The following is a 20,386-nucleotide window of genomic DNA, read 5'->3' as shown; positions in this document are numbered from 1 at the left end:
GCAGGTCCTTTCCCTCACAACTAACCAAAGCACACAAGGGCAGACTCAACAATCAGCAAATTTCAACTCTCTGTTCCCACCACTTGTGCTGATATCCTCCAAAACAATTCACATAATCGAAGCCAGCATCGGGGTACAAGGAAACCCACTGCTCATGCCGGTCTAGTGAGGAGTGGGAGGACAGCAATTCACACTCTGCACAGAGCCTCACTACGGCCAGTAGGTGCTTACCCTCCATCTCTCAAGTGGTCTAAGAAGAAGCCTCACTAACCCTCCCAAATTATTAAAGCACTCCTCCGCTATTAATGGGCGTGAGATTTGCTTAGTCACCTGGCTCTTAGCTCTTCACACCCCTGAGAGCCCGGTTGGAGGGTAGATGCAAAGTTGATCACCCATCATTCCATGCTCATCTCAAAGGCCAGGCTGTGCAGCTCCAATAAGCAACCTGCTGGGCCTACAATTTCACCATGCCTCGCTCCGTTAAAACGTTATTGGGCACAGTATGTTAACTCAATTAATACTGAGAATGACACGGGCAGGTGTCACCAGAACTGTTAATTTTTTGCTTAATATCTTTTAAAATTGCAAGCTGTCAAGCTTAACATGAGCCGCATCCTTTCACACACTGTATTTAATTTGGTTCTGCCTTCTCCATTAGCTTCCACTGCCGGGGCCCCAGGATGCTGTCACCAACTATGCGTTGCTCTCTGCTTCCAACAGTAGAGCAGTTTCCCTCCCCAAAGGAGCAAATCGAAAACACAAATCAGACTGTTTAGTAGAGTTTTTGTGTTGTCGGTAGCTTTTTAAATTTTGTTTCTTCCTTATGAATCAAAAATTTGCTGACTTTTTTCCTCTGCATAGTGATCCTGATTTAGAAAGCTCAGAGCCTAGTCACAGAAGAAGTCCCCAAACCAGCCTGAATGCATGAGAATGGATTCAGAGGCACCCCCAATGCTTGCCCCAAGATGGCTTTAGCACCTATCATTCCAAGGTGCCCAGGACCCCAGCTGGCCCACAATACTTCCACACTTTCAGCCCCAAAAGTTACTGGGTGACTCATTTTTCCAGAGGCACTTGGCTTCTCCATCTGCGTCCTTCAAAAAATAAAACCACATTGTATATAATGTTCAACATAGAAAAAATAATCTCTTGATTGGAAGTTATATACTTCTTATGCTGGATCTTTTCCTAGCTCTTGTAAGTGAAACTCCACATGGTGTGGAGTGACTCTCCATATTAAATGCGTTTCTGTCAGGATTTGGGGAAAAGAGTCACTACGAAAAAGAAAATAGACGCACTTGAGGATTTCTCCCACAAAGGAACTTTACATTTTTTTTCTCCTGCGTTTGGATTCTGAAGATTATTGATGTAAGAATAGCCACATGAATAAATTCAGACATATTTAGGGGGACTCTGAGGAATGTCCTTCCCTCGTTCTTGATATTTCATGTACCTTTGAATCAGCTTAAGGAGAACTAGTTCTCTGCTCCTTCTGTTTAAATAACACATTTCTGCATCTCCATTGTCTTTGTGATTAGTCTTGAAACCCATGTCAGGAATGACCTGTCTTAAATTGTTTGCACATCTAGTGGCACATCTCCATAAAATCCTTAGCTGGCTCCATGAACCTTTATTCGACCGATGCTGTTCACCCAAACCCAGCATCTCAGAAAAAAATTCTCGGCCCTGAATTAGTCATTGACTTCTACGTTAAAGTTAGTTTTCTGGACTCAGACAACTGAAATGAGTGCATTTGTATCCTTTCCATGGCTTGAGCATATCTTTCAGGTAACCGACTTTCTTGCTCCTTTGGACCCAGTGCTCCAGCAGACACTGAGAGTTGTCTGCACTGGCTGCAATAGTAAAGACATCTACTGAGATAAAGGCGCTGTTGGTATAGCCTGATGTGGAATAGGTGTATCTCTTCCCGATAGGAAATGGATATTTGTGCTGCCTCCTAAAGTTTTCTATCCCCAGAAAGACAAGAGGGCTCTGCCCGATGGACACATATGCTTCTAAGGCTACCCTTGATAGTGTTTATATCTGGAAATGGAATCTAGGAGGGGTCTGTGAATGAAGGCATTGACCTATTTCTTGTAGCTTAGGTTTTCCAATGAGATATTCCCCCAAACCCACCTAAGCAGTGAGTATTCATCTCAGAGATTTACTTACACCCTTTTAAAAACTGCTTTTCACTGTTAGGGATAAACCCAGGACCGTGCATATCCTATATTAACACTCTGTCACTGGACTTGGGCATTGCCATCTTTATTTTGAAGTAGTCACCCAACTCTCTCACTCTGCATGGCTACACTACATGCAGTCTCCCGTGTGACTTTCGTACTGGGAGAGAGAGAAAGCGAGTTCCTCCAGTACTTTGGATTGGCTTCACAGTAGCCTTTCTTGCCTAGAGGAGCACCACAGGTCAAAAAACAAACAAACAAACAAAACAAAACAAAAAAACTGGAAAAAAAACAAATAGGGACCCTCCAAATTTCTCAGGATGGTGTTGAACTCACTCTGCAACCCAGGAGCCATTGACTTGCAATTCTCCTGCCTCAGCGTCATTAGTAACCAGGATCACAGGCATATACCATCAAGTCTATCTTGGAAACTAATCTGACACCCATCACTTTACTTCCCCAGATTCTTTTTGAAGATCCAGTGTACTTGCTATCCAAGATACCAAAGAGAGTTAAGTCATGGTGTCTCGTTGAATGATGTAGATACTGCCTTGAGCTTACCAAGCCCAAACAGGTTTCCTATATTCTTTGTTTAGAAAGCAGTTTTACTGTTCACTGGTAATCAAATTGTATGCATATGGTGATACAAGACACATCTATATGGAACAATTTACGTAAAGTGGATTTATTACATGTAGCTGTGCAGCAAAGCACAAAGGGTTATCTAGGCTGTTATGAGCATATCTGTAACATACCTACCAGGCTATACAAAGTTGCACAGGACAAGGGAAACGTTCAAGTGTGCCTGCCCTTGATGTCACAGCTTAAGGAATCTCAGCTCTGGAAATACAATTCGCAGGTGCTACTTATAGGCAAAGCTGCAAAGGAAATCTTAATCCAGGAGAAGGAGGCAATGGCCAAAGTCAGTTATGGTTTTATTTTTCCTTTACTGGAAACTGTACACTCCTTGGAAGGAAATTGGGAAAGGCCTGAGATATTTCAGGAAGCCTTCCTAACTCAAAATATGGCGTTTCCAGTCCCTTTAATAGTTGTCAAAAGCTACACACAAGAAAGGAAGGGGAGGGATAAAGCTGAACCAAAGCTAACACAGAATGGTCCTGTGGTTCCATGAGTGACAGGAAGCAAGTGTCACATCTTTGTGGCCAGGAACTCTCATTACCTATGTTCTCTCCTCTCTAACAGAGTGTCATGTGCCTTTGGCTCTTCTGTGAGGCATTTTCCTGGAGCTCCAATGGCTAGAAACTTTCTACAATGTTATCTTCCCTGTAACCTTAGCTCTATTTCTTTTTTCCCAGATAATCAGGTCCTTTAAATAACAACAGCCACAACAGTCGCACAGAAAGCTGGGATAGAAGGTCAAACAGCAGGTCAGCAAAACAAATGAAACATTTCTCACACATTTCTAGTCCCAGGTGAGGGGTCCTAGTGAAAGCACTACGGCTGATCTTCACTTTGGAAGTAGCTTCCATGACATAAGAGAAACAGAACATTCTTGCCTTAGCTAGGGTTTTAGTACTGTGAACAGATACCATGACCAAGGCAACTCTTATAAGGACAACATTTAATTGGGACTGGCTTACAGGCTCAGAGGTTCAGTCCATTATCATCAAGGAAGGAGCATGGCGGTGTCCAGGAAGGCATGGTGCAGAAGGAGCTGAGGGTTCTACACCTTCATCTACAGATGTTGCTAGCAGAATACTGACTTCCAGGTAGCTAGAATGAGAGGCTCAAAGCCCACACACACAGTGACACCTACTCCAACATGACCATACCTCCAAATAATGCCACTCCCTGGACCAAGCATACTGAAACCATCACATTTCCACTCCCTAGACCCCATAGGTTTGTTCAAACACATGAGTCTATGGGAGCCATATCTAGCCATAATGTAATTTTAAAAACGTACATTTAGTCAAAGTCCCCATAGTCTCAACAATGTTAAAAGTCCAAAGTTCAAAGTCTCTTCCAAGCTCCATCTAATCATTTAACTGCAATCCCCAAATCAAGACAGGAAACTACCTACGCAAACTCCAAACTCTGCATCTCCATGTCTGATGGCAAAGCAGTGTTCAGATCTCCAGCTCCTTTTTCATCTTTGTTGACTGTAACAAACTTCTTTTCCTGGGCTGGTTCCATTTCCTGTTAGCAATCTTCAGGAGACATTCTATGGGTCTGACATCTCAAAAATCTTGGGGTCTCCAAGACAGCTTTAATGTTACAGCTTCTTGTTTCAATGTCTGGGATCCATATATGATCTTCTGGGCTCCTCCAAAGAACTGGATCATTTTTCCAGCTCTGCCCTCTGTAGCACTGTAACCTCATGTTGATCCACTCCACTGCTGCTGATGTTCTTGGTCGTCATCCCATGGTACTGGCATCTCCAACACACTGGGGTCTTCCGCTCAGCTAGGATTCACCAATATCCTCATGGTGCCAAACCTCAGCTCCTTTACATGACCCCTTCGCTCCTAAGCCATCAACTTCAACTGAGGCTGAACCTTCATCAGTGGCCTTCCTTTGCCTCAAACAGTGCCAAGTCTCAGCTGCTCTCCATGACCCCCTCATGCCTTCAAAACCAGTACCACCCGGATGATTCTTACACATTACCAAGTACAGTTGCAGCATGAGGTACAACCTTGGCTAGCTGTAGAACACAGCTTCTTTGTGCTCTCAAAAACCACTTCCCAGAAGACTTTACCTCAGTGATATTGCTCTATTCTTAATCACCATTAATTTCTTAGCTCTAGCTAACCAGCCTCAACTGTCCCAGTAGCCTACTTCTCTTGACTATAAGGCCGAAGTTGACAGATTCTGATGTTTGCTGGAGCTGGAACATTCCCCCCCTTATTCTATTACCAGCTTTTTTTTCCCAACACCCTGTCTCTTGGCTCCAGTTCTTTCCCTCTTCTCCATATTACCCAACATGCAGTGCCTCAAAATCTTTATGTAGAGTTCTGGTCTACAGGCTACATGGCCTTGTTTTAGAATATTTTCAAGGAGTCTGAGGTATAACATCAGAGAAATCTCCCACACTGTCCATTGTTTTCTGGGGAGCCTTTAAAACCAGGAGATGGGCAGGTTTCAGGTTTTCTGCTAATACATGGGTTAGAGCTCTCCAGTAATAAGATAAGGAGGAGGACAACACACAGTCTCAGAGGCTAAAAGAAGGAATCGGATTCTACTGCAACCTCAGCCAAACCCTCCATGCCTCCATACTCTTAAGTGTGGCCTCCACTCTGTCATGGGTAAAACCCCTAACATACCATCTGGAGGTGACAGCAGCCTTGGGCCATGGAAGTGTCCACTTCATAGAGAAGTTCTGTTTCTGGTTCCAGGACTGCAGGCCAAAGGGGGCTTCACACAGCACACTGTGAGTGTGGCGCAGTATGTGTTCCTGGACTCTCCTTTGGGACAGTTCTTTTTGTTTGCCTGGCTGGCTGGGTTTTGATACAGGGTTTTGCTGTTCCACCACAAGCTGTCCTAGAACTTGAATACCCTTATCTCTGCTTCTTAAGAACTGGGGTTACAGATCATTCTAGCACCGCTAGTTTTGTTGGGCCAATTTTTAAACAGAAGGTCAATTTACTGACTTGTCTGATAACCACCGGATATTTATAGGCCTGGCAGGATATTGGTCCCTGTTTTAAGAATATTTCTGTAGCCTTTAGTGAACTTAGGAAAAATAAAACCCCACGGAGAGACAGCTATTTTTCACACATAGAGATGTCTCAAGGAAGCTGCCAAGTACTCCCATGACATGGTCTCAAAATTCAATATCCCCGAGAATTGCACAGGTGACTATTTCAACACAGGCCACCAGATTCCTGAGAGTCTAGCTCAGTAGATGAAGGACAGCGAATGGACATTTCCAGGTGACATGATATTGGTCCTTCTAGGATCTAGGACAATTTGATAACCCTGCTTTGACTGCAAACAATTCAGGGGGCAGAGAGTTGAGGAGCCCAAAATGGCAAAGCTTGGCACCATCTTCCTCTTCCTTCAACCAAAACAAGGTTGTTTTTTTTTTTTTCACTTCACACATCTGATCACAGTGTGAAATTTCATTTGGATCAGGGTTCCAGAAGGAAGCGCAGTTTGAAAACAATTTCCCCAGCTTGTGTCAACATGTAGGATTGTACAGATTAAGAGCAGAGAGAAAGGGTAACTGAGGCAAAGCATCCATTCATACAGCAAGCTAAATGGCCACTTTTCTACTGAGATCTCTGTTGCTACCATGACCAAAGCCACTTGTGGAAGAAAGGGTTTGTTTCACTTCACAGTTCATCACTGATGGAAATCAGAGAACTCAAGCAAGACAAAAACTCCAGGAGGGCAGGAACTTGAAGCCGAAACTGTGGAATAATACTGTTTTCCAGGTTTGCTTTCTGGCCTATAGTCAGCTGCCTGTGGTAGACAGCCCAGACTCATCTGCCTAGGTGCAGCACTGTCCTCCATGGACTGGGCCGTTCTACATCAGTTAGCAATCAAAAGAATGTTCACAGGTCAATCTGATGGAGGCAGTTCTTCAACACAGGTCCGGTCAATCTGATGGAGGCAGTTCTTCACCACAGGTCCGATCAATCTGATGGAGGCAGTTCTTCACCACAGGTCCCCTCTTCCCAGGTAAATCTAGCATCTGTCAGGTTGACAAAACTAGTCTGTACAGTCACTACAAGCTAAAACACTCTGTAGGACCTCATGTGTGCATAACAAGATAAATCTACAAACTATTGAAAGTTGGTAGGGTGATAGCTATGCCAACAAGCTTGATTTACTCTTTCTTTGGTGTAGATGTGTATAATAAGGTTCACATTGAGCCTTATAAGTGTATTTAGCTGTTCCTTGGTATTCATGAAGAACTGGTTACAGCACATCTTACCTACTCGAGTCTCTTCTACAGTACAGTATACCATGGTATTTAAGCAATCTGGTCACATCCTCTCATATACTTTCAATCATTTACACATAAATTTAATACCTAAGTTTTTTAAATACTTGTTATTTTATATAATTTAGGAAATAATGATAAGGTAATAATAATCTTGGTACCATATTTTTATATAATGTATTATTTTGATAATAATATAAAACATATCAATAATAATATGTTCTTTCCTCAGTAGGTTGATCGTGTGGGAAAGGGAATAATAATAATGAAAGACTGACTATACAATTATTATTCATCAAATGAATAAGTAACAAATGAGCATGACTGATGTCATGGAGTGGCAGTGGCGAGCTTCTTTACTGTACGCTTATTTCACATGTGGCTCACATACCATACTCTTACCCATTTCAGGAAGGGCTTGCTAACTTCTAATAGGTTTCAGATTTGACGCCTTTAGCACATTAAGATCGAGCCACACACAATTGGTTAACATCAGCATTCAAACCGAAAGCTATGTGCTATTCCTGATTCAGATTTCAGGAGAAATTTTTAGAATTCCACCTGTGTAGGTTTAGGAAAGCGTTCGTAGGTGGGGTGTTGTTTGACAGTATCTTGAATGATGAATAAATAAATGATAGAAAGGTATCAAGGGAGGTGGAAAAGCTGAAGACAGTGATGGGGGTTTGTCAGAAGACAGAAAGACAAGAACCTCATTAAGACTACAAGCCAGGAAAGTAAAAAGGGATCATGGGGTATGGAATCCTTTGAGAAGCATATACCAAGATCTAAGTGATGTGAAGGAGAAATGGGAAAATTGAGGAGGGAGATTTTAACTAGGAAGTGAGATGAAGATCAATACAGAAGGAGAGGGGGAGAGGAAGAATAAATAACACAAATATTTAAAATGCCATAAGAAAATAAAACATTGTTTTTAATCAAAATTTAATATAATTATTATAAGTATATATAATGATTTAATATTTATGCTACTTGAACTGATAATGCCCCCTACCCCCTCAAAAACTGTAGACCATCTAATAACCAGGCATCAATATCTTCTTTTCCAGCTATTCATCAGGGAAGTCCAAGAGGCTCCCAAAACAATAGCGGCTACTGCTATTGACTTTGTTTTCCTCCCAGAGGTTGAATATTGCTAAAGATACTGTGTAATTCGGACACAGGATTCAGAAGATATGAAGTAGATCTGACCTGGGAGGATTGTCCCTGAGGACTAGTTTCACAGTACCAGAGGTGCTTTGTAAGCTGCCAAAGAGGGAAAGTGATCGATGGTTTTATCTAGCTCTGACATTCTGTAAGATGCTCCTAAAGATGCACTAATGGCACTCGTATCTTGGTGGTAACCAACAGCTATCTAATGAACTTAAGACCTGATCAACAAGAGACAAATGATGCTGTTATTGGAAACCTAACCAACTACCAAGGACTAGTGAGGTTATGAATCTTAGAGAAGAACCACAATTACCACTTTACTATATCAGTATAGTTGCAGACTACATTCTAAATACTTATCTTTTTACTCACCCCTATCAAAGAAACATCTCTTTGCAGCACATGGAGACTATGATAGATCCCGACACCAGTCAAAACAGAGAACAACTTAATGTGGGTTACCCAGCCCCAGAGATAGATCCACAAAACACCTCCTACACCCAAGGCTTGGGGGACATTGAAGAAGTGGAAAGCTTTGAAAAGATGTTGAACCAGAAGTCTGATATGAGGTTGTGTCTCCCAGAAACGACAGGGAAGCTACAGTCACTTTAAAACTCAAGCAATAATACTAATAGGCATGCTATAATGGAAGGAGTAACTCCTATGGTAGCCGCCATTAAAGAACTGTAGGCTAACAGAAGGAGAATTGGTCTTCCCTGGGGATGAGTACCCTAATTGGCTATAAATACCAAGTGGATAACCCGGAAAGCAGAACATACAAGCAACACTAAACAGACTCAAACAGCAGGTTTTATTTAAATACTCTGTGTGTGTGTGTGTGTGTGTGTGTGTGTGTGTGTGTGTGTGTGTGTGTAACATTAAGAATTAAAGAAAAGGAAGCAATGAATTTGAGAAGGAATGAGGGGAATAACATGGAAGGGTTGAAGAAAAGAAAAAAGAAAAGAAGATAAATTAAGTAATTATATTTTAATTAAATCTTATTATTATTATTCACTATACATCTCATTCACTGAACCATTCCTTGTCACCCTATTCCAAAATCCTTCTCTCCAACCCCTTCCCTCTGAGAGAGAATGCCCCTGGTTATCCCCCTACACTGGCACATCAAGTTTCTGTGAGCAGGTAGAAGAACATATCCTATGTACAGGTAACAGCTTTTGGGACAGCCCCCTCTCTAGTTCTTCTTTATTGCTTCTATTTCCACTTTCAGGTCTTGCACAGTTTATTAATTTCCTTCAATTCTTTAATTGTATTTTCCTGTATATCTTTTAAAAAATTAGTTTCCTCTTTAAAGAACTTTACCTGTTGTATTTTCCTGTATTTCCTTAAGGGATTCATTCACTTCCTTAAAGACTTCTATTATCTTTATAAGATTGAATTTAAGGCCATTTTCTTGTGCTTTGATTGTGTTAGGATTTCCAGGGCTTGCTGTAGTGGGGTAGCTGTGCTCTGAAAATGTTATATTGCCCTGGTTTTTGTTGATTATGTTCTCTCGAGGGCCTTTAGTCATCTGGATGGCTTTGGTCTTTAGATGTTCCTGTTGTAGTAGGTATTTGATGGGAGTTGACCTTGATGGTCTGATGTGGCAGGTCTCTGATGGATATCCTTAGGCTGTATGGTTCTGGATCCATAGATCTGCTGAAGGTAGGTGAAGAGTTGTGGGGAGGAGAACAGAGGTCTCTCTGGGATAACAGGCTGCTCAAGGCAGCTAGGCTTGCTCCAAAGGACTCAGTAAGCAGGGAAGATAGGTAGGGGAAGGAAACCTTACCTGTATGGTTCAAGATCCACAGGTCTGATGAAGTGGGCAGAGAGGTGGGGTGTGGAGTACTTTAATTATTTTTTTAAGATTAGGAACTGTGAAGGGCATAGTGATCAGGTGTCAGGAGCAGGGGAGGGAGATAGTGCTGGGAATGGAAATAGATATCAGTAGGGGGCATCTCTAATAAGTATCTGGAGGCCTGTAGGAGGGAAGATACAGAGTGTCCATGGGGGTACCCTAAGTGAGATTTCTTCAAGCAGGGCATGTAGAGGTTGAACAGCCAACCAACCACTGCCCCAACTTGAGACCCATCCCCTGTGAGACAGCCAATCCTTGACAGTATCAACGATACTCTGGTATGCTTGCAGACAGAAATCTAACATAACTATATCCTGAGAAGTTTCAACCAGCAGTAGTCTGAAGCTAATGCAGAGATCCACAGTCAAACATAAGGCAGAGCTCAGGATATAGTGTAGTAGAGTGGAGGATAGAATTAGGCAAGCAGGAGAGGTCAAGGACACCACAAGAAGACCTACAAAATAACTAACCTGGGCCCATTGGGGCTCATATAGACTGGGCCACCAACCAGGGGGCATGCAGGGGCTGGACCTAGGCCCCCTACACATTTGTAGCAAATGCCTGGCTTGCTCTTCATGTGAGTCCACTGACAAGTAGAGTGGTCTGTCTTGGTCTCTGTTCCCTGCCATTGGATCCCCTTCCCCCTACTTGGACTACCTGATGGGTCTCAGTGGGAGAGGATATAACTAGTCCTGCTGGGACTAGATGACCCAGGGTGGGGCGATACTCAAAGATAGCTCCCCCTTTTCTGAGTAGAAAGGAAAGGGGAAATAGGGGGATTTATATGGACTGGGAGGAAAGGAGGAAATGGGAGTTGTGATCAGGATGTAAAGGGAATAAAAATAAATAAATTATGGGGAGAAAGATTAGGAAGTGGGGTTGTGAAAATAACTAATTTTATAAGGGGTTTTCAAGTCCGAGAACCCATGTTTAAAATACCAGACATAGAGCTGGAACCTCAGTGGTGGCCAGACAGAAATAATCAGATCACTGGGGCTTTTGGGCCAGTCAACCTGGCCTACTTTGTGAGAGACCTCTCACTTTTCAAGCCTCATCATCCTCTCTAGGAAACATTGGAAGCACCCCTAGATTCTGTTAATAGTATATTTTATTGGGGTTGGGGATTTAGCTCAGTGATAGAGCGCTTGCCTAGCAAGCGGAAGGCCCTGGGTTCGGTCCCCAGCTCCGAAAAAAAAGAAAAATAAAAGAATACTATATTTTATTAATTAATTTATTTATGTATTTATTTTTCTATTTATTTATTTATTTTTTTATTAACTTGAGTATTTCTTATTTACATTTCGAGTGTTATTCCCTTTCCCTGTTTCCGGGCAAAAATCCCCCTAATCCCTCCCCATCCCCTTCTTTATGGGTGTTCCCCTCCCCATCACCCCCCATTGCCGCCCTCCCCCCAACAATCTAGTTCACTGAGGGTTCAGTCTTAGCAGGACCCAGGGCTTCCCCTTCCACTGATGCTCTTACTAGGATATTCATTGCTTCCTATGAGGTCAGAGTCCAGGGTCAGTCCATGTATAGTCTTTAGGTAGTGGCTTTGTCCCTGGAAGCTCTGGTTGCTTGGCATTGTTGTTCATAAGGGGTCTCGAGCCCCTTCAAGCTCTTCCAGTTCTTTCTCTGATTCCTTCAATGGGGGTCCTATTCTCAGTTCAGTGGTTTGCTGCTGGCATTCGCTTCTGTATTTGCTGTATTCTGGCTGTGTATCTCAGGAGAGATCTACATCCGGCTCCTGTCGGTCTGCACTTCTTTGCTTCACCCATCTTGTCTAATTGGGTGGCTGTATATGTATGGGCCACATGTGGGGCAGGCTCTGAATGGGTGTTCCTTCTGTGTCTGTTTTAATCTTTGCCTCTCTATTCCCTGCCAAGGGTATTCTTGTTCCCCTTTTGAAGAAGGAGTGAAGCATTCACATTTTGATCATCCGTCTTGAGTTTCGTTTGTTCTAGGCATCTAGGGTAATTCAAGCATTTGGGCTAATAGCCACTTATCAATGAGTGCATACCATGCATGTCTTTCTGTGATTGGGTTAGCTCACTCAGGATGATATTTTCCAGTTCCAACCATTTGCCTACTAATTTCATAAACTTGTTGTTTTTGATAGCTGAGTAATATTCCATTGTGTAGATGTACCACATTTTCTGTATCCATTCCCCTGTTGAAGGGCATCTGGGTTCTTTCCAGATTCTGGCTATTATAAATAAGGCTGCGATGAACATAGTGGAGCACGTATCTTTTTTATATGTTGGGGCATCTTTTGGGTATATGCCCAAGAGAGGTATAGCTGGATCCTCAGGCAGTTCAATGTCCAATTTTCTGAGGAACCTCCAGACTGATTTCCAGAATGGTTGTACCAGTCTGCAATCCCACCAACAATGGAGGAGTGTTCCTCTTTCTCCATATCCTTGCCAGCAGTTGCTGTCACCTGAGTTCTTGATCTTAGCCATTCTCACTGCTGTGAGGTGAAATCTCAGGGTTGTTTTGATTTGCATTTCCCTTATGACTAAAGATGTTGAACATTTCTTTAGGTGTTTCTCAGCCATTCGGCATTCCTCAGCTGTGAATTCTTTGTTTAGCTCTGAACCCCATTTTTTAATAGGGTTATTTGTCTCCCTGTGGTCTAACTTCTTGAGTTCTTTGTATATTTTGGATATAAGGCCTCTATCCGTTGTAGGATTGGTAAAGATCTTTTCCCAATCTGTTGGTTGCCGTTTTGTCCTAACCACAGTGTCCTTTGCCTTACAGAAGCTTTGCAGTTTCATGAGATCCCATTTGTCGATTCTTGATCTTAGAGCATAAGCCATTGGTGTTTTGTTCAGGAAATTTTTTCCAGTGCCCATGTGTTCCAGATGCTTCCCTAGTTTTTCTTCTATTAGTTTGAGTGTGTCTGGTTTGATGTGGAGGTCCTTGATCCACTTGGACTTAAGCTTTGTACAGGGTGATAAGCATGGATCGATCTGCATTCTTCTACATGTTGCCCTCCAGTTGAACCAGCAGCATTTGCTGAAAATGCTATCTTTTTTCCATTGAATGGTTTTGGCTCCTTTGTCAAAAATCAAGTGCCCATAGGTGTGTGGGTTCATTTCTGGGTCTTCAATTCTGTTCCATTGGTCTATCTGTCTGTCTCTGTACCAATACCATGCAGTTTTTATCACTATTGCTCTGTAATACTGCTTGAGTTCAGGGATAGTGATTCCCCCTGAAGTCCTTCTATTTACATCCCAAATGCTGCCCCCTCCAGGTCCCCAATGCAGAGTTCTTCCATGCATTCACCTCTGAGAGGGCAGCCCCACCCCCACCCCTGGTATTCCTCCACTCTGGTAATCTCTACAGGATTAAGCACATCCTCTCCCACTGAGACCAGACAAGGGAGCCCTCTGCTACATATGTGCCTGGCACTTTGGTCCATGGTGGCTCAGTCTCTAAGAGCTGTAAGGAGTCCAGGTTAGTTAACACTGTTGGTCTTTCTGTGGGGTTGCTATCTCATTGAGGGACTCCAATCCTTCCCCTACCTCTTCCATAGTGGTCCCCCACCCCCTTCCAGGTTCCATATCCCCCTTATTGGGCATAGAGCAAAATGATGGATTCTGTTTTTGTATTCATTCTGTTAGACTGTGTCCTTTTACTATAGAATTGAGTCTATTGCTACTAAGAGATATTAATGATTGCTACTTCCTGTTATTTTGATGTTGGTGGTGGTGGTGGTGGTGTGTGTGTGTGTGTGTGTGTGTGTGTATGTGTGTGTGCGTGTGTGTGTGTATGTTTCCCTCTATTGGTCTTAATGGCATGAAATTATTTATTTCTTGTGTTTTTGTGAATACAGTAAGCTTCATTGGGTTGTAGTTTTCCTTCTAGTATCCTCTGTAGGGGTGAGTTAGTGGAAAGATATTGTTAGGGTTTGTCATAGAGTATCTTGGTTTCTCCATCTATGGTGATTGATAGTTTTTCTGGGTGTAATAGTCTGGACTGACATCTGTGTCTGTTGTGGTCTGCAAGACCTCTGCCCAGGCCCTTCTAGCTTTTAGAGTCTCAGATGAAAAATCAGGTGTAATTCTGACAGGTCTGACTTTATGTGTTACTTGGTCTTTTTCCCTTTCTACTTTTAAAATTCTTTCTTTGCTCTGTATATTTAGTATTCTGATTATTATGTGATAGGGAGGATTTTCTTTTCTGGTCCAATCTGTTTGGTGTTCTGTAAGCTTTTTGTACCTTTATAGGCATCTTTGTTTAGGTTAGGGAAATTTTCTTCTATGATTTTGTTGAAGATGTCTTCTGGGCTTTTGAGCTGGGAACCTTTACTCTCTTCTCTTCATGTTATTCTTAAGTTTGGTCTTTTCAGTGTCCTAGATTTCTTGAAAGTTTATGTCACAGAGTTTTTAGATTTTGAATTTCTTTGGCTGATATATTGATTTCTTCTATCATATTTCCTATACCTGAGATTCTCTCTTTCATCTCCTATATTCTGCTGATGATGCCTAGCTCTGTAGTTTTTGTTCTCTTTCCTAGGTTTTTCATCTCCAGGATTGCCTCAGTTTGTGTTTTATTGCTTCCATTTTTCTTTTCAGGTCTTGGACAGTTTTTTTTCATATCCTTTGCCTGTTTGACTGTGTTTTTATGTATTTCTTTATATTTATTTGCTTCTTCTTTTAATGTCTCTACCTATTTGCATGTGTTTTCCTGTATTTACTTAAAGGATTCATTTGTGACCTCTTTAAAGGCCTCTATCATCTTTTTTTTAAGATAAGATTTAAGATGCTCTTCTTGTGTTTCAGTTTCATTAGTTTATCTAGGGTTAGTTGGAGCACAATAATAGCTGGGCTCTAATGGTACCATATTGCCGTGGGTCTTGTTGATTGTGTTCTTATGCTGTCCTTTAGGCACATGGATTTCCCTGATATCGGCTGGATAATCCTGATGGCAGCAGGACTTCTCAGGAAGGTGAGCTGGGCCATGGGCCAGACACTATGCGGGCTGTCCCAGGCAGACTAGCCTCGAGACAGGTGGATCCAACTAAGACGGATGGTCAGGCAGGGTTCCATGTTGGTTTGTTTTAGGGCCCCTGAAGTTTTCCACTGGTTGGAGAACAAGACACTCTTGGGGTCCTACAAGGCTACTCCAGCCCATTGATCAAGGCCAGAGCTAGACAATGGGGTTCCAGGGATCCCATGCACCACTCCCTGCCTTTAAAGGGACCTTACTCTGACTTTCTCTGTGGTTCCATAGCACTTTGTCCTTAAACTCTGAGTTCTCACTGCATCTAGTCATAGCCAGCCACTGTGAGGCTTCCTCTAGTATTAGGTTGAACAAGGCAAGGGAAGCCATTGTTTTTTATGTTACCAAAAACTGGTACAAATTCTAGTTTTGTCTGTTCTTACCTAGATAAGCTGGGTCAAATTAGTTAACCTCTATGAGTTTGATTTACCTTGTTGAAAATTCAAAATAATAAAGACTACAGTAAAAATTTGAATGAGATAGTGTTGAGTACTAACACATGCAGACATTAAGTTGGTAAAAATTTTTATATGTGTACATAGATGTTGAGTAAATGAAAGGTAGCTTCCTCTCAAGCTATATTCACCCAGTTCTTCTGACAATCTGAGGTGAGTTAATTTAGTCACAGTGTAAATTGTAAAGCAAAATAACACCTAGTTAAGAACAGTGTGCTTTTAACAACCCATATACTTATAGGTGGCTAAGCCAGCCTCCTAAATATCTCTACAGTTATAAAAACAGATCCCCAAAATGTTGGCTTTCCAATAGCTAGTTTAATTTAAGTTATTGTACATCTTTAAAAACAACAAAACGAAATTGTCTTTAAATGGCTGATGAATTTCTATTAAATTAGATTTCAACCTCTTCCAATTAAGCTCAGTGAGTAAATTTTTATTTCATTTATGTTTCAAGTGCGGAAGTAAAATGAACCAGACATATGAAACTAGATGTCACTACAGAACAACACTTTTATCCAGATCACCAGGACGATAATAGGGCTTCAAAAATACACTAAAATTACCTCTGATAAAAGAACATACATCTTCACCTAAGAATGCAGATAACGTAAGAGTGATCACACATATAAAAGTAGTACACAAGAACTCATTATAATACTTCTCTATGGGGAATAGAGATGTTTGAAATTTTTCATAATGAAATCTATTAAGTAGAGAAGGCAAAATAGGCTCTCCCTGCAATCCAGTGCCTGAGCAGCTGACGCAGGAGGATTGCTTCGGGGCTCAGCTCCTGACCAAGTTGTTAACAGACCTCACCATTGTTTGTGTGATGCTAGCCTACCAGCAATGTTGAATGTAATGGTTGAAAGGGTTGAGAGATCATGAAAGCTTCTATGCTGATTTCAAAAGACTAGGGATGTCAGGCAATGAGTGACAGGCTCAGAGCTCCTTTTGGTAACCTCTGAGAGGGAATGTGTGAAAGAAACTCTAAGCTAGAGTAGAGACCCAGGACACTAGAGATACCGGGAGCATGAAACATCTGCCAGGGGGAACCAAAGACCATGAGAAGATCCAGCCTCAGAGAGAAGTTATGGGACCATGTGAAGTACATATCAATTCAGTACATAAGGAGACTAAGGCTGGTTATGGAGATTGGAGCAGTATAGAAACAGAGACAAATTTCAAATTCTTTTGGGATATTTTGCTCCATGAATGTCCCTTCAAATGACAGGCCACTAGGTAAATCAATTGGAGTACATGAGCAAACCCTTGGTTATCACCAGCCCCAAAACTAAAGATAATACCAGATAGCATCTTAAGCCTATAGCACAGTTTCCTTCACGTTACTCTAACCATCTGCCTAATGTATTCACCAATGTGCTTGGAAATATTTCACTTTTATGTTTTTCTTTATTCTCTTACTATACAAATCATTATGAAAGTATACCACATTCGACCATGGAATTTGAGGTAACTGAAATTTATGTCTCCCAGCCCATGGACACTTACACTTGGCCCCAGAATAAACTATCTTTAAGGTAAGAGCTGTTTCTTTTATATTGACTGCTGCAAATGGTTTGGGTGAAGATTTAGGCGGCCAGCCCTACTGGTAATGACATTGTGCCATTATATGTCCCAGAGGCTAAGCATGGAATTGGTGGCCTTACTATAGTTCAATCTTGGTGGCCTTACTATAATTCAATCTTGCTTTGGCTCTACTCTTCTTGTTCTCCCATTTTTCCACTTTGGAATATTGATATTTAGTCTATGCCATCGTGTATTGGAAGGACATAACTTTCTTTAGCAAAGCCCATAATGAAAAGTTTGCTTGAGTCTCTAAAGAGATTTTGGGCTTAGAATGAAACACTCTTAGAAAATATGTTGAATATTAACAGTTTGAGTACTCTTGGGGATGGACTAAATGCATTTCTCAATATGAGATGTTCACGAACTTTTGTGTTGCTATGGTGTCATGTGTCATAGGTCACATGTTATATGAAATGTCTCCCACAGTCTCACATGTTGAATACTCAGAAGCTAGCTAGTGGCACTATTCTGCTTTGGCCTAGCATTGCCCCTTTAAAAAGCAGTTAACAGCACCTGGAATAGAGCTGTAGAGTTCATAAGTCGGTTCCATGCAAGGACGACGACGTGAGTGAATGAGCACTAAGTCTCAGAACAGTGTTGGCAGTAGCATCTGAAAAGACACCTGAAAGACAGAGAAAGAAGATAATCACAGAGGAAGTAAATGGGAAAGTATAACTTCAACCGAAGTATGCATAGAAGGTTTGAACTTATAAAAGTATGTTACAAAGTGTGTGTCTTTTTTTTTTTATTAACTTGAGTATTTCTTATATACATTTCGAGTGTTATTCCCTTTCCCGGTTTCCGGGCAAACATCCCCCTCTCCCCTCCCCTTCCTTATGGGTATTCCCCTCCCAACCCTCCCCCCATTGCCGCCCTCCCCCCATAGACTAGTTCACTGGGGGTTCAGTCTTAGCAGGACCCAGGGCTTCCCCTTCCACTGGTGCTCTTACTAGGATATTCATTGCTACCTATGGGGTCAGAGTCCAGGGTCAGTCCATGTATAGTCTTTAGGTAGTGGCTTAGTCCCTGGAAGCTCTGGTTGCTTGGCATTGTTGTACTTTTGGGGTCTCGAGCCCCTTCAAGCTCTTCCAGTTCTTTCTCTGATTCCTTCAATAGGGGACCTATTCTCAGTTCAGTGGTTTGCTGCTGGCATTCGCCTCTGTATTTGCTGTATTCTGGCTGTGTCTCTCAGGAGCGATCTACATCCGGCTCCTGTCGGTCTGCACTTCTTTGCTTCATCCATCTTGTCTAATTGGGTGGCTGTATATGTATGGGCCACATGTGGGGCAGGCTCTGAATGGGTGTTCCTTCAGTCTCTGTTTTAATCTTTGCCTCTCCCTTCCCTGCCAAGGGTATTCTTTTTCCTCATTTAAAGAAGGAGTGAAGCATTCACATTTTGATCATCTGTCTTGAGTTTCGTTTGTTCTAGGGATCTAGGGTAATTCAAGCATTTGGGCTAATAGCCACTTATCAATGAGTGCATACCATGCATGTCTTTCTGTGATTGGGTTAGCTCACTCAGGATGATATTTTCCAGTTCCAACCATTTGCCTACGAATTTCATAAAGTCGTTGTTTTTGATAGCTGAGTAATATTCCATTGTGTAGATGTACCTCATTTTCTGTATCCATTCCCCTGTTGAAGGGCATCTGGGTTCTTTCCATTTTCTGGCTATTATAAATAAGGCTGCGATGAACATAGTGGAGCACGTGTCTCTTTTATATGTTGAGGCATCTTTTGGGTATATGCCCAAGAGAGGTATAGCTGGATCCTCAGGCAGTTCAATGTCCAATTTTCTGAGGAACCTCCAGACTGATTTCCAGAATGGTTGTACCAGTCTGCAATCCCACCAACAATGGAGGAGTGTTCCTCTTTCTCCGTATCCTTGCCAGCAGTTGCTGTCACCTGAGTTCTTGATCTTAGCCATTCTCACTGGTGTGAGGTGAAATCTCAGGGTTGTTTTGATTTGCATTTCCCTTATGACTAAAGATGTTAAACATTTCTTTAGGTGTTTCTCAGCCATTCGGCATTCCTCAGCTGTGAATTCTTTGTTTAGCTCTGAACCCCATTTTTTAATAGGGTTATTTGTTTCCCTGCGGTCTAACTTCTTGAGTTCTTTGTATATTTTGGATATAAGGCCTCTATCTGTTGTAGGATTGGTAAAGATCTTTTCCCAATCTGTTGGTTGCCGTTTTGTCCTAACCACAGTGTCCTTTGCCTTACAGAAGCTTTGCAGTTTTATGAGATCCCATTTGTCGATTCTTCATCTTAGAGCATAGGCCATTGGTGTTTTGTTCAGGAAATTTTTTCCAGTGCCCATGTGTTCCAGATGCTTCCCTAGTTTTTCTTCTATTAGTTTGAGTGTGTCTGGTTTGATGTGGAGGTCCTTGATCCACTTGGACTTAAGCTTTGTACAGGGTGATAAGCATGGATCGATCTGCATTCTTCTACATGTTGCCCTCCAGTTGAACCAGCACCATTTGCTGAAAATGCTATCTTTTTTCCATTGGATGGTTTTGGCTCCTTTGTCAAAAATCAAGTGACCATAGGTGTGTGGGTTCATTTCTGGGTCTTCAATTCTATTCCATTGGTCTATCTGTCTGTCTCTGTACCAATACCATGCAGTTTTTATCACTATTGCTCTGTAATACTGCTTGAGTTCAGGGATAGTGATTCCCCCTGAAGTCCTTTTATTGTTGAGGATAGTTTTAGCTATCCTGGGATTTTTGTTATTCCAGATGAATTTGCAAATTGTTCTGTCTAACTCTTTGAAGAATTGGATTGGTATTTTGATGGGGATTGCATTGAATCTGTAGATTGCTTTTGGTAAAATGGCCATTTTTACTATATTAATCCTGCCAATCCATGAGCATGGGAGATCTTTCCATCTTCTGAGGTCTTCTTCAATTTCTTTCTTCAGTGTCTTGAAGTTCTTATTGTACAGATCTTTTACTTGCTTGGTTAAAGTCACACCGAGGTACTTTATATTATTTGGGTCTATTATGAAGGGTGTCGTTTCCCTAATTTCTTTCTCGGCTTGTTTCTCTTTTGTATAGAGGAAGGCAACTGATTTATTTGAGTTAATTTTATACCCAGCCACTTTGCTGAAGTTGTTTATCAGCTTTAGTAGTTCTCTGGTGGAACTTTTGGGATCACTTAAATATACTATCATGTCATCTGCAAATAGTGATATTTTGACCTCTTCTTTTCCGATCTG

The 20,386-nt window shown here is 41.8% G+C and overlaps 1 long non-coding RNA gene and 1 other non-coding gene across 2 annotated transcripts in view; one reads left to right on the top strand and one right to left on the bottom strand.

Moving 5' to 3' along the window:
• LOC147995587 (uncharacterized) overlaps nucleotides 1-20,386 on the bottom strand; it is a 153,429-nt gene that overhangs the window by 51,044 nt on the left and 81,999 nt on the right. Inside the window, exon 2 of the long non-coding RNA XR_015684956.1 lies at nucleotides 17,683-17,791. This is a non-coding gene — a long non-coding RNA (uncharacterized LOC147995587). The remainder of the gene's footprint in view (nucleotides 1-17,682; nucleotides 17,792-20,386) is intronic.
• Snora64 (small nucleolar RNA, H/ACA box 64) lies at nucleotides 2,290-2,426 on the top strand. The gene has a single exon (XR_015685180.1). It is a non-coding gene; the product is annotated as a small nucleolar RNA SNORA64/SNORA10 family (small nucleolar RNA).

Source organism: Rattus norvegicus, chromosome 3 (genome assembly GCF_021556685.1).
Source record: "Rattus norvegicus strain SHRSP/BbbUtx chromosome 3, alternate assembly SHRSP_T2T, whole genome shotgun sequence".
Classification (NCBI taxonomy): domain Eukaryota; kingdom Metazoa; phylum Chordata; class Mammalia; order Rodentia; family Muridae; genus Rattus; species Rattus norvegicus.
The sequence above is the reverse complement of the archived record's forward strand: the minus strand, read 5'-3'. Positions and strand labels throughout refer to the sequence as shown.